This window comes from Ambystoma mexicanum, chromosome 1p (assembly GCF_040938575.1).
Source record: "Ambystoma mexicanum isolate Mex_15411 chromosome 1p, UKY_AmexF1_1, whole genome shotgun sequence".
Classification (NCBI taxonomy): Eukaryota; Metazoa; Chordata; class Amphibia; order Caudata; family Ambystomatidae; genus Ambystoma; species Ambystoma mexicanum.
The window spans coordinates 63,036,163-63,050,320 of record NC_090921.1 but is presented as its reverse complement, the minus strand read 5'-3'; positions in this window follow the sequence as shown (position 1 = coordinate 63,050,320).

The following is a 14,158-nucleotide window of genomic DNA, read 5'->3' as shown; positions in this document are numbered from 1 at the left end:
AGAAGCAGCTATCACACGAATGCCACACCAGCTGCACACATATCCAGTGCGCACACGCACCTTTGACTCTCTCTAATCTCTCTACTGACTTGAACTTCGTTTCCCGAGGGCATTCAACCTACCAGCGTCTTGAGACCATACCAATGGTACATAAGGCACTATATAAATGCAAAGTAACATAACATAACATAATACCCTCCACACCTCAAAAATATATCGCTGAACCTTACGAACAACATTCCTACCCGCCAATCACTACACGGTTGCCAGCAGCGTTCGCAGCGGCCAACTGTGACAAATATACCCTTGCCCATGGACAACAAGGCTCCTACAAATACCAAATGCCGGCAGCTTTCACAGAGTCATCCCATAACAACCTTTCGCCCTCCGGTTGTTCCTCTCTCCCCATAGGACCCTTGTCAACTCTAATGCCTTGGCCAATCGGGAAAGGCATTGCTGTTGATACTATCATTGCAAGTAGAACTGGAAATAGCAAGACCAGCCATCCGCATCAGACCAGGAAAAAGAATTCCATCCAAGCATACGGTACTTCAGTGGACACAGGCCACAGACACAGCCACCCATCCGTACACTATAGAATACAGCTATGGCTATGCCATTTCGGCCTAGCTGCACACAAATCGGTCTACACTGAAATACCTGACGTACTTCAACACCTCTGCCACTAGCATGCAGTGACAACCTATGAAATAAGATTCTGTCTAGCTGGGCACACATCGACTCTTCTTCAACAATAGCTCTCTATCCCAAACTACCATCAGCACTGACCCACGTGACTGTCCTGGGCTGCTTACTGGAGCATAGCCAGCCATCTAAGTCCTAATCCGGCGAAAATGCACACAACCAGCTGTTAAATTATACTCTTAGAACCTCCTGCACACAGACTGCGGTTACCAACGGTGTTCCAACCACACAGCACATTGAGGCCATACAAATGGGAAAAGAGCTCTATATAAATAACAAAATACAATACAATACAATTCAATATAGTTTTACGGCCATACCTTCATTGTTATTGCAGAAGCAAATATACCAGCTATGGTTTGCTGTATCCTAGTGGATTGTTTAATAAAATGACCGATAGGAAAATACATTTTTTCAATTTTTTAGTACATATAATGGAGAACAACGTAAGGTAGATTGTAAGTGATCTTATCACATTATTATATCGATTTGGAATTCTTGACAAAGGTGCATGGAATAGAAATATAGGGTGTTGCAAATTAATTACTAAAATCCTTTCTTACAAGAATGTCCAAAGAGGATATGTTGGGGCTAGTGCAAGGGTAATTTCAATGGATCCAGGTTGAGGACCCTTCCAACCGCGATAGTGTGATTAATAGCAGAGTGGACAGAATTGGTCTCTCTGTTTTTCTGGTGTGTTGATGGATTGAAGATTCCAGGTTGTTGTTGTTCCCACAGGGCATGAAGATATTGCAGGTTTATTTGGAACACATATTCAAGCTTTTTGATTTGGGCATTTGGATACAGTGGAGTGATGCAGTCCCTGAGGTTTAGGTCCACAACTATTCTTTTTCTGATCCCGTTGAACTAGACTGATCAATTGTTTAAGCAGGCTGATGAACAAGGTATCGTCCAGTGAGTTAACCTAGCCAGGACCAAGTCTTGTGCATGTTTGGTTGTGTGCCCAAATGCACGCCTCAAAGCTTATTTTTCATGGCAAGAGTTGGAAGCAGGAGCTGCAGGCCATCACATTCACTTGGGAGAAATATATTGTATTGTATTGTATTTTGCATTTATATAGCGCCTTATATACCATTGGTATATAAGTAAACCAGCGGTGGTTACTTAGAGTGATGGGGAGTGAGCGGGAGATGTTGATATGAGAACAGTTATACCGAATGGTGTCATAGTATCCCTGTGTTCTATTTGAGTGATGGTGTAAAGAGGAGAGTAGGCGTGAGGTGTGGTATGATATATGTTCATTCGAATGTTCCCGCATATCAATGTATATTATGTACGTTCCTCGCACTCAGCTATTCCCTACACTCAGCCATTCCCCCATATTCAGCCGTTCCCCCCCCACTCAGCCGTTCCCCCCCACTCAGCCGTTCCCCCCCACTCAGCCAGTGCCCCACACTCAACCATTCCCCAACTCAACCATTCCCCACACTCAACCATTCCCCACACTCAGCCATTCCCCACACTCAGCCATTCCCCACACTCAGCCATTCCCCACACTCAGCCATTCCCCACACTCAGCCATTCCCTACACTCAGCCATCCGCTCTCCAGACCCATACGCTCTCCAGACCCATCCGCTTTCCAGACCCATCCGCTACTCACACTCATACACTCCCCACACTCATATGTTCCATACATTCATACGCTCCCCACACTCAGTCTCTCCCCCCATTCGGTTGTTCCCCACATTTCTCCGCTCTAATATGTGCCTCTGTTCTCAGCGCTCTTTCGTTCTGTATGATCTTGCGCTCTGCACATTCTCCAGGCTCATTTGCCAACAGCATTTATCCTCACATTCATCCATACTCATCTATACTCATCCATACTCATTCGTTCTTTCTACTCATCCGGTCGTGCCCTCTATGCTCATCCGCTCTCCTTGTTCATCCGCACTCCACGCTCTCTTCTTTCCAATTCAGTGATTCTTTTTCTATTTAATCATTTCCCTGTTTAGATCTAGTTTATTCGTTTTAGTTCTGTTTGTCAATGTAGGTTACAATCTGGTTCGGTTACTTTATTTATTTATTTTAATATATTTGTTTTATTTATTTTTTTATTTTATTTTTTTGTTTGTTTTTTTTATTTTATTTTTTTTGTTTTTTTGGGATGATGGTGGTTTAGGGCTGGTTGGTTTTAGGGAAAGAGCCAGGTTTTCAGTAGTTTGCGGAAGGCCGTTAAGTCCTGAGTTCGGCGGATGTGGGGTGGGAGCGAGTTCCACAGGGTTGGGGCCAGGGCTGAGAATGATGCTCCGCCTAACCTGACTGAGTTTGTTTTAGGAATTACTAGGAGGCCGGCTGAGCTTGATCTAAGGGTGCGGGTAGGGTGATAGGGTATTAGCTTTTTTTGAAGATAATAGGGTCCAGTTTTATGTAGAGCTCGGTGGGTGAGGCATATGGTTTTGAAAGCTACCCTACGGGCTACTGGAAGCCAGTGCAGTGTCTTAAGGGCTGGGGATACGTGGTCCCTTGGACCGAGCGCGAGAAGCACTTTGGCTGCTGCGTTTTGTGCTCTTTGTAGTTTATTCAGTTGGTAGGCATGAATTCCGAGGTACAGGGGGTTACCATAGTCCAGTCGGGATATGACGATTGATTGGACCGCGGAGAGACTGTTAGGGAATGAGAGATATGGAAAGATGCGCTTAAGGTTTTTGAGGTGGTAGTGGCAGGACTTAGAGACATTGTTGACTTGGCGCGAGAGTGTTAGGTCAGAGTCCAGGGTGCACCCAAGATTTTTTACTGTGTTGGAGGGGGTCGGTGAGATGCCCATGGCGGGTGGCCAGGGTAGTGGGTGCGGAAGAAAATCTGAGTTGCCGCAGACCATGATTTCTGTTTTGGAGGGGTTTAACAGGAGGTGGCTTTGGGTCATCCAGCGCTCGATGTTGAGGAGGCAAGAGGTCAGGTCAGGTTGGGAGTTGGGTTTCGCGTTCAGGAACTTGAGTGTCATCTGCGTAATTGTAACACAGGATGTTGTGAGCACGAATTATTGGTGGGAGGGTGATCAGGTAGAGATTGAACAGGAGGGCGGATAGACATGCTCCTTGTGGGACTCCTGTGTCAACTCGTCGGGCTTGTGATGTAAAGTTGGAGAGTGTCGTTATTTGGTGCCTGTCTTTGAGGAATGAGGCTATCCATTTAAGGGCGGTTCCACGGATTCCTAGGGAGTGGAGGCGGTCAAGGAGTATTGAGTGATTGATCGTGTCAAAGGCGGCTGATACGTCGAGAAGGATTAGTGCGGCGCATCCTGCAGAGTCAGCAGTCATTTGTAGGTCATCCCAGATCGAGGTTAGGGTGGTTTCAGTTCCATGGCAAGATCTGAATCCTGATTGGGCGGGGTCTAGGAGATTGTTGGCTTCAACAAAGGCGTTTAGTTGGGAGTAGGCTGTTCGGTCAATGAGTTTGGCAAGGAACCTGGTGTTAGAGATCGGGCGGTAGTTTTTTGGTTCGAGAGGGTAGAGTGAGGGTTTTTTAATCAGAGGTTTGACGTACACTAATTTGAATGCATCTGGAAAGATACCGGAGAAAAGGGAGGCGTTTATGATAGATCTTGTGTGTTCTCCTGCGCAGGTGGAGGCTAAGATTTCTTTAAGGGTTGTGGCTGGGCAAAGGTCTAGTGGTGATCCAGATGGCTTGCGGTCGGATAGGAGTTTGAGAAATTGTTCTGGTGATATTGGACTGAAAGATTCGAAAGTTGGTTGCGTAGTGGTCGTAGTTGGGGGGCTGGCTGGTACGGGCTGAGGATTGCCTGGTGGTTGTAAGAGAGCCTGTTTGGTGGTCAGAGATTTTGTCCTTTCAATGGCCGTGGAGTAGAAATGGAGGGAGAGTGAGTCACATAGTGATTGTGACGCGGTCGGGATGGTTGTGTTACATACCGGTTTGGTGAATTCGGAGATAATTTTGTGAAGTTCTTTGCATGGGTTTTTGCAGTTTAGGATTCGTGAGTTGTAGTGGGCTTTTTTTGCTTTCCGGATTTCGGCTTTGTACTGGTACAGGTGTTGTGCCAAGGTGGTCCTGCTGTCTTGGGTTTTCTCTTTATGCCATTTGCGTTCTAGGTATTTGTAATGTTGTTTAGTGTTTTTTAGCTCAGGAGTAAACCATCTGGGGAAAAGTCCAAGTCGGGTTGATGGTTTGCACGAGGGGGTCAGGCGCATCAGGGATGAGTTGAGCCATGAATCAAAGGCCTCAGGGGTTAGTTGATTGTTGAGATGGCAGGTAGGTTGTGGGGACTGGAGGAGTGCCTCGGCTAGGTCCGGGGTGACTATTAGTTTCTTCCAGCTTTTGCGAATGTTCGGATGTTCAGATACGAGTATGGGAAGGGGTTCAGGTGAGTGGATGGCGAACGAGAGAATGAAGTGGTCGGACCAGATGATAGGTGTGGGCGGCCTTAGATGAATCAGGGTGTTGGAGCTGAAGATGGCATCAAGAGTGTGTCCTTTATAATGAGTCGGGCCGTTTATGTGGGGTTGGAGATTAATTGCATCTAAACCGTCAATCAGGGAGTATGTCATGGGGTTGGTGGGGATGTCGAGCCATATGTTGAAGTCTCCAAGAAGGGTGAGGTTGGGATGGTTTAGTTGGAGGGTGGAGATGGAGTCACAAAGGTTGTTTGCGAAGTGTCTATCATAGCCAGGGGGCCTGTAGATTATTAGGAAGCTGTACGAGAGTGAAAGGGAGAGGGATAGTTTAACAAGAAGCGATTTGCAGGATGGAATGGAGGGTTGGTTGTCGATGATTGAGGCGCGGAAGAGGGATTTGAAGACGAATGCTATATGTTAGCATTGAAAACAAGGAATTTCAGGCTGCTAGGGGAGGGTTGCATAGCATTCTGTTTCTCAGGCTCATTTCAACACTTTTCTGATGAAGCCTAGCATGGCCGAAACATGTCATTTACAGTAGTATTGGCTATTCAAAGCTGTCCAGCCTTCATTTTTATTTGTTATTGTGGTTAAAATTGTTTGCTGCTCTTTCTTTCTTTACATCTCTCATTAATCCAATATTATATAAACTCACATGTTTATGTAGGTTTGTAAAATACAGTAAACCACATCGAGCATATTTTTTTCAAAGTAATTTAGGGACTATATTCCTTACTGTTTGCTTTTTTAGTGCTCCCTTAACATCCTTGTTCCTTAAGGAATATATCAAAGGATTTAACATGGGAGTAAGGCACCCATAACACGCAGAAAATGCCCTAATCATGGAATTGTGTGACTTGGGTTGCAAATAATTTAGCATAGTTGTCGTGTACAACAGCACAACAGAGGCAAGATGAGAAGCACAAGTGGAGGCGGCCGTCCATCTCCCCTTGGCGGAACGCATCTTCATGATTTTAGAGATAATAAATGTGTACGTGATAACAATTAGCAGAAAAGGCATCATTAAGACAAACACACTTATTCCAGTAGTCACAACTTCAGTGATAAAAGTGTCTGCACACGCCAGCTCCATCACAGACGGGACATCACAGAAGAAGTGACGTATTTCATGAGACTTGCAGAAAGGTAAGCTGAAGGTCAAAGAGGCCACCCCAAATGAGAACACTATTCCCATACCCCAGCAGCCTCCGGCTAGCTGAATGCACATTGACCTGCTCATGATGGTTGTGTAGCGAAGAGGGATGCAGATGGCAACATAGCGGTCAACAGCCATCGCTGCCATCAGGACACAATCTATGATGCCAAAGACGTAGAAGGAGAACATTTGACCAGCGCAGCCTGCGTAGGAGATGTGTCTGTCCTTTGACAGGGACCCTCTCAATAGTTTCGGGATAGTTACGTTGCTCAAACAGACGTCCACAACAGACAGGTTTCTGAGGAAGAAGTACATGGGAGTGTGGAGGGTGGGATCCACAGTCAGGATGACAAAGATTCCCAGGTTTCCCACAAGAGTTATCAGGTAGATAACAATGAACGAGATGGAAATAAATATTTGCAGCTCTGGGGACAAATCTGAGAATCCCAGGAGAGTGAACCCACTGCCCAAAGTTGAGTTTAGCCCGTCCATTGGCTCATTAGAATCAACCTGTTGAGACAATAGAGAAAAAATAGGTCTAATAATGCCTGACTTAGTACCAAGGATCTCTATTCTACCCAACCAGAAATAGACATTTTTTGGATGAATAAAGCTTTTATCTCACCCATTCAGAAAGTTACAGAAAAATCATTAGGAATGACATTGGAGCAGCAGGGCATGCATTCCTTTTCTCTTTGCACATCTGTATAGTGGGGATTGCAGGTAGAAAGACAATGGAATATTTCAGGCTCATCTGATGCAGTTTAAATCATTAATAACACATGAGCAACAGCAACCTGCATTGTCACTAATCCAGATGGCCATGATCTGTGCTAATAAAAATACTGGGCTTGATTAAGCTTGAATTTTTCTATCAGACCCATTTTTGTTTATTAGCATTTAACTCTCAGTTCCATCACAGAGATAAAAATACTAATTTGCAAATCAGTCTAGTCCCATGGTGACAACAACAGGCAAGCATCAACATGGCAGCCAAATCCCCCTTGAACTATGGCACTTTGCACATGAGGATGAGACTGATAAGCAACGTGTTATTGACCCTATCCTATGGTATGGCGACTAAGAGCTAAAAGTGGATCCTCCTGTGTAGGCGCCCTCACACTGAAAAGAACAGGGGCTTTTTTATGTTGTTGACACATGTTGAACTCTTTTAGTTTCACTTGAAGTTACAAGAGTAATCCAGATGTGGAACTCTTGCTCTCTGTGTCTAGCACACACCTCAGCGGCACCTAATTGAAAATGCCAACAAGACAGAAACAAAGCCCAGACAGATATGCAAATAAATTTGTCGTAGCTGGCAAGCTACACTGAGGCAAGACTTAATTGTAAACCCTACTAACTGTGCACCATTGCAGAGAACTGGCTGTTGCCAATGTGCATTCTCCGTAGCAGGACTCCCATGTGTTTGCAAATCTTTATCCCTATCCCTGCTATTAAAGCAATGATGGATGATTTGCTCATACTTGCAAGTCCGTCACTTACCAAATATTTAGCTCTTGGGACCAGCCTATGCCATGGCATTCCATATCCTGAGGTTATGATAATATTACTTGGGTTCTTCCGTAAATTCAACAGCCTGTTCACGAAAATAGGTTACGTCATTCTCAACTCTGATCTCAAATTCTTCAATGGCCATTAAAGCTGTTTTCATTTTGCTTAAAGTCATCTGAATCTCGCCATAGGCACAGGCCCCTGTCACCAATAGCCCCTTAAAAACCGAAATTCTTGTTTTGCTTTGTTTTCTTAACAGTATATGACATAAATGGAAAGAGGAGGGAGTGTGTGCAAAGGGTGAAGGAGAAACTGGAGGGATAAGGCTGGATCAGAGAATGAGTAGAGAGAAGACAGTGGACATGGGGCTGGATCAGAGAATGAGTAGAGAAAAGACAGTGGACATGGGGCTGGATCAGAGAATGAGGAGAGGGAAGACAGTGGACATGGGGCTGGATCAGAGAATGAGTAGAAGAAGACAGTGGACATGGGGCTGGATCAGAGAATGAGTAGAGAGAAGACAGTGGACATGAGGCTGGATCAGAGAATGAGGAGAGGGAAGACAGTGGACATGGGGCTGGATCAGAGAATGAGTAGACAGAAGACAGTGGACATGGGGCTGGATCAGAGAATGAGTAGAAGAAGACAGTGGACATGGGGCTGGATCAGAGAATGAGGAGAGGGAAGACAGTGGACATGGGGCAAGATCAGAGAATGAGTAGAGAGAAGACAGTGGACATGGGGCTGGATCAGAGAATGAGTAGAAGAAGACAGTGGACATGGGGCTGGATCAGAGAATGAGTAGAAGAAGACAGTGAACATGGGGCTGGATCAGAGAAGGAGGAGAGGGAAGCCAGTGGAAATGGGGTTGGATCAGAGAATGAGGAATGGGTGTTGTCAATTTGAGAAATGAAAAAAGTCAGAATACTTGGTTGCCAAAAGGTGAGAGGAAAGCGAGGGGTCCAGGTGTTTGGGAAAGAGAATTTGAGTGAGGAGCTGAAAGATATGACGAGGATAATGAGTGGAGGAAGTAATCAGGGAGGAAAAGTATTGCCTCCAGCATACCTCTAGACGAGGTACCCTTGGGCTGCTAACGCTATCATTTTTCGATATACATGTAATTCAAGCTACACTGTGCCATGTTGAGTCGCTTGGAGAATCCAGTTATGCTGTGAAGTAGAAGCCACTTGCTCGGCAACCCATACATTCAAGACAGACTTGCAGAATTGAGCTGTCATGATTGAACCATCTGCATTTTCACCCCTCATGTGATCAAGCCGCTATAGCTGGATTCACCATCGACTGCATATCAACACTGCCAAGATCAGAGAGCACTCCATGGACGGCAATGCACACAATGGTGCTCAAAACCAGTTGAGTCGCTCGCCTTTTTCGAACTTCAACTCGTGCCATGGAAAAAAGCACCAAGGAGACCAGCATGACACTGTTGAGCCACTGCAAAAGAGTAAGATAGTGTTCTGAATGGAGTAGAGGTCCATAAAAGACTTTTCTATTTTCTGAGCTCAAGTCTTTTCTACCTCAGGGGCTCTGTAGACAGTTAGGACATTTTCTGTACTTTCAAAAATTAATCATTGCAAGTAATCATTTGAAAGTAATAGTTTTGACTATACCTACTTTGCTGGAATCCTGCATGCGTTTTCCCATCTTGCCGTTAATATCCTGTGTAAACTATATAGATTAATGAGCCTGCATTAATCCATATATGTGCTAAACAATGGTAGGGTTGTTTGTTGTTTCAATAAATTGTCAGTGCCTTAGTATACATAGGAAACACTTTCATCCCATAAAACTTGTTGATGCCCCTCAACTATTAATTCATTTTGTTAAAGATGAGATAAACTATGCTATAGATCAGTCTGCTCAAACCAAATGAATGTTTAGTTGCAATGTGGCTAAACTTTTAAAAGTGATCCCACAGATGTGTCGATTTACAAATTGGAAAATCATTTTTGGTTGTCATACTACTGTTGCAGAAAACAATTGCGCGACTCAATTGCGGGAAATGTTAGTTTGTCAAATCTTGAATAGCATCAATTTGCGTGAATACAGACAAGAAGAACATACAGGTCCACAAGCAACCCCAGACTGTGTTCCCTCACCCCCTAAATGAATGCTCTTTTTTACTCTTGACATTCCAATGGTTTCATTGTCGTGAATAGAATTGTATCATGATCTCAACAAGGAAGGTTTGGTCCTTCCCTATTTACACACTACCAGGGTCTGTAAACCTGCATTACAGATAAACAAGGTCAACAGAGATACCGTTCACATCTGGTCGGCATGTATACAATTAATTTCTCCTAACAGTGGTCATCGGAAGCAACATTATCAGTGCACTTTATTGTAATTTTGAAGTGACAGGTTTCCTCTAAATAATTGTGCTTGTATTGCAGTTTCAAATCTGTCAAGAAAATACACCTTTAATTGTATCTCCATTTCTGCCTGCTTACTCACACTTCAAAACTGATTCTTTCCTCTGCTTAATTAGTCTAGAGATAAATTGAGGCCTTATGCTCAATTCAACACACATTTCATAACTGCATTAAGTCTATTTGCAGTTACCTTTCTCATCAACTTTCTTAATGTAAATATTTAAACTTTTCCTTACACCTGCTAAGCCTAAACTGTGGTAGACCCATTCCACAACACATCAGGAAAGTGGGATCCAAAGGAGGTTTTGCAAGCATGTCTACAAACAAATGTATTCTAAGAATTGCTCTGGCCTTTATCCGAAGAAAAATGTAAGAGTTAACAAAGAGGCAATTCATTGCTAACCTCACAAGCCTGATGGCAGAAATACAGTCTCGTTCAAAGACATTGTTGAAGTACAGGCAGTCTATATGTCATCCAAATCTCAGATATAGTGGTTCATGAGGAATTTAATATGCTAAAGCATTAGCCTGGGTGAATCTGTGGGAGCCCATCAAAGAATTATGAGTTCAAACAGAATCGGGAAGGCCATATGTAGATTCAGGCATTTTGCAAATAGTCAGTCCATATGGTCAGAGTGACTTTGGATTAAGGTATTCCTGCACAGGTTTGGTTGAGTTGCTAGGTAGACCATGAATCTACATAAAGAACCAGCGACTTCCTGTTTCCCTTCTGTGTTTTGTATGGCTTTAGGAAGTTGAGGCAGGGCTGATTCACATCAGGAGTTGGAAAAAGCCAGAGTTCAAATTAACTTTTCATCTGTAGGCTCTGTTTGCTATTTACGATTTATGATTTTTCTGCTTTCCTACTTTGTGTGGAAGGCCCTCAGGCAGTTTATTTGGGAAGCCATGTCTTTTGTTTGTTGGAGAATCCTTTTCTTTTGTGCTGAATTTTGTTACTCATTACTAAGGTTCCTGATTTAAAAGTCATGTTATGCTCAGAAGCCATTTTTTTGACAGGGAAAACTTTTATATTTTCTTTGGAAAGCCTTAATTGCTTCTCTTCTTACAGGAAAGAAAATTGAGATTCTTTAGAAGAACCTATTTTGTGTTGGGAAAATGGATGGTAGAGATCCAGGGGGAGGAATCTAATGCAGTGGTGTCTGTGCAGGATGAGTAGAGTGAGCTGGATACAGTATATCTGGATCTCTAGCCGAGATGTAGGGGAGGAATCTGATGTGGTGCTGTCTGTGCAGGATGGGTACAGTGAGCTGGATACAGTCGATCTGGTTCTCTAGCAGAGATGCAGGGGAGGAATCTGATGTGGTGCTGTCTGTGCAGGATCGTTACAGTGATCTGAACACTGTAGACCTAGATCTCTAGCAGAGATGCAGGGGGAGGAATGTGATGTCATGCTGTCTGTGCAGGATGAGAACAGGGAGTTGGATACAGTCGACCTGAATCTCTAGCAGAGATGCAGGGGGAGGAATCTGATGTGGTGCTGTCTGTGCAGGATGGGTACAGTGAGCTGGATACAGTAGACATGGATCTCTAGCAGAGATGCAGGGGGAGGAATCTGATGTGGTGCTGTCTGTGCAGGATGATTACAGTGAGCTGAACACTGTGGACCTGGATCTCTAGCAGAGATGCAGGGGGAGGAATCTGATGTCATGCTGTCTGTGCAGGATGAGCACAGTGAGTTGGATACAATGGACCTGAATCTCTGGCAGAGATACAGGGGGAGGAATCTGATGTGGTGCTGTCTGTGCAAAATGAGTACAGTGAGCTGAATGCAGTAGACCTGGACCTCTAGCAGAGATGCAGGGGGAGGAATCTGATGTGGTGCTGTCTGTGCAGGGTGAGTACAGTGAGCTGGATACAGTGGACCTGGATCCCTAGCAGAGATGCAGGGGGAGGAATCTGATGTGGTGCTGTCTGTGCAGGATGGTTACAGTGAGCTAAATATAGTGGACCTGGATCTCTGCACAAACAGTGTGCCACCTCCAATAGATAGTGCTGCTGCAGAAGTTGTTGGCCAGATTGGTGGTGATAAACATGCTTCTAGGATCTATGAGGCTGAAGTTGGCAACAGTACTGGCTGGGAAGGAGCCGGATCCAAGGGATAGCCATTACTGCAGCGGTCAGAGACAGTACCTCAGAGGCCCGGAGTAGGAGGTCCCAAGCCACAGTGGTCAGGTAGAGAGCCAGTACCAGATGGTGTCAGGCAGAGGCAGCAAAACCAGTGAGCATTCAAGGAAGGGCCAGGAGTTCCTCCAAAAGAATGACTCTAAGGTGCCTCTGGGTTCCAGCATCAGAGCTTGAGTCCATTGAAGACAGCTAGGAGGGGGTCCACCGCTGCTACTCATTCACTGGTTGCAGCATCCCTCCTAAAGCACCTGCTCCACTGGCACTGCAATGGGTATGCTAAGTACAACCCACCTCAACCCTATACTAGTGATGAGGTTGATTCTGTAATAGGGCCTCTGAGGTGGCTATAGAGGAACGGCGATGCCATCATTGTCAAGTGCAAACTTGTCCCAGCCAGGCAAGGGTCCTGCTCACTCCTGGGTGGATTAGTACATACTGACCGAAAGGCCAGGCCACTCCCAGGTGGCATTCCAGCAAGTATGTGATGCAGGTTCACTGTCCCATGGGGCAGTGCCCTGGATAATACTGTGTGGGAGATTGTGTAATTGCACCTAGTGTGCAGGCATATCTTCAGCTTGGGGGAATTGGTGCATGAGGCCATAATGGAAAGTGAATAACATTATTTTGAGAAATACCACACCAAATACATGTCTTCTTGCCTTTGTTAAAAACAATTATCAAATACATGACATGATATTAAAATGTGAAAAAAAATTCTAAAAACCAAAAAATAAATAACCCTAAAAATGACGAATATAATTGTGTTCAATTTAGTTTGTTATAATGTTTTGGATCTTGAAGAATAAGCAGTCAATTGAGTGAAGACATTTGGAAAGCAGTCACACTGCTTCAGTATTCAAGATGAAGTTATTTTGCATAGGATTGGAATAACACGAGACATTAGGTTCTATATCATCATTCCGATAGGAGCTGCAGCTTTCGGTTGTCTAGGGAGCGAGCCTGTATTTAGGGGCAGTTATCTTTCATAGCACAGCATGCTTGAGAGTCTACCCTGCATCAACAGTATAGAATGAAAGGTGAGATCAGGTTATTAATTAGGGGTATTTTCTTCAGGAAGCAATGGAGCATTTTAAAAGCCCAGGGGGAAGGACACAGAAAGGGAAGGAGAGATGAAAAGGAGTGGGGAGCTTACAATGGGGCAGGGTGAGGGTGGGCAATTTGGCAGGAAGGAATCTATAATAACTCACAGAGAAAACAGGGTCTGGCGGATCACACAACTCCCTGGTTAGGAGGTGTGTTGTGTGTACCTAATTTTTAGGGAGGAGCCATTATTGTAGAAGTGGCTCTTGATCTTCTTCCTGAAATGTAGAAGCATGTGAATGTACTCAGCACAGCCATGTAAATGATTAATGAAGCTACTCCTCTCCATTCAGGCCCAGGCCTCCTGAGGGAGAGTTAGAAATGTAGGCTGTTGCCCCACCAATGCGAGACAGGAAAGATGCCAAAAGTAATTGTGTGCCCCCACTCCTGCAAGACATGAGAGATGTAAAAAAGTAGACATTGTGATTTTGCCCTCACTCCTCCGCGACAGGTTAGTCATAGAAATTAAGCGTGTGTCCTCAACAGTGTGAGACAGGGGATTGATCAAAATTGAGTGTGTGTCCCTAATTTTGTGTGACAGGAGAGACGCAAAAGTTCATGCTATGCCAGCAGTCCCCGAACACTGGAGTGATGTAAAAATGTAGTGTGTGTGCTCTCTGCTGTGAGACAGGAGAGATGTACGAATTTGGAATGTACCCTCACCCCAACGAGACATGAGACCAGTAAAAACATAGCATGTGCCCACACGTTTCAGAGATAGAACAGACATACACATTTAGGAAGTGCCCCATCACAGCGAGAGAGGGAAGACCTA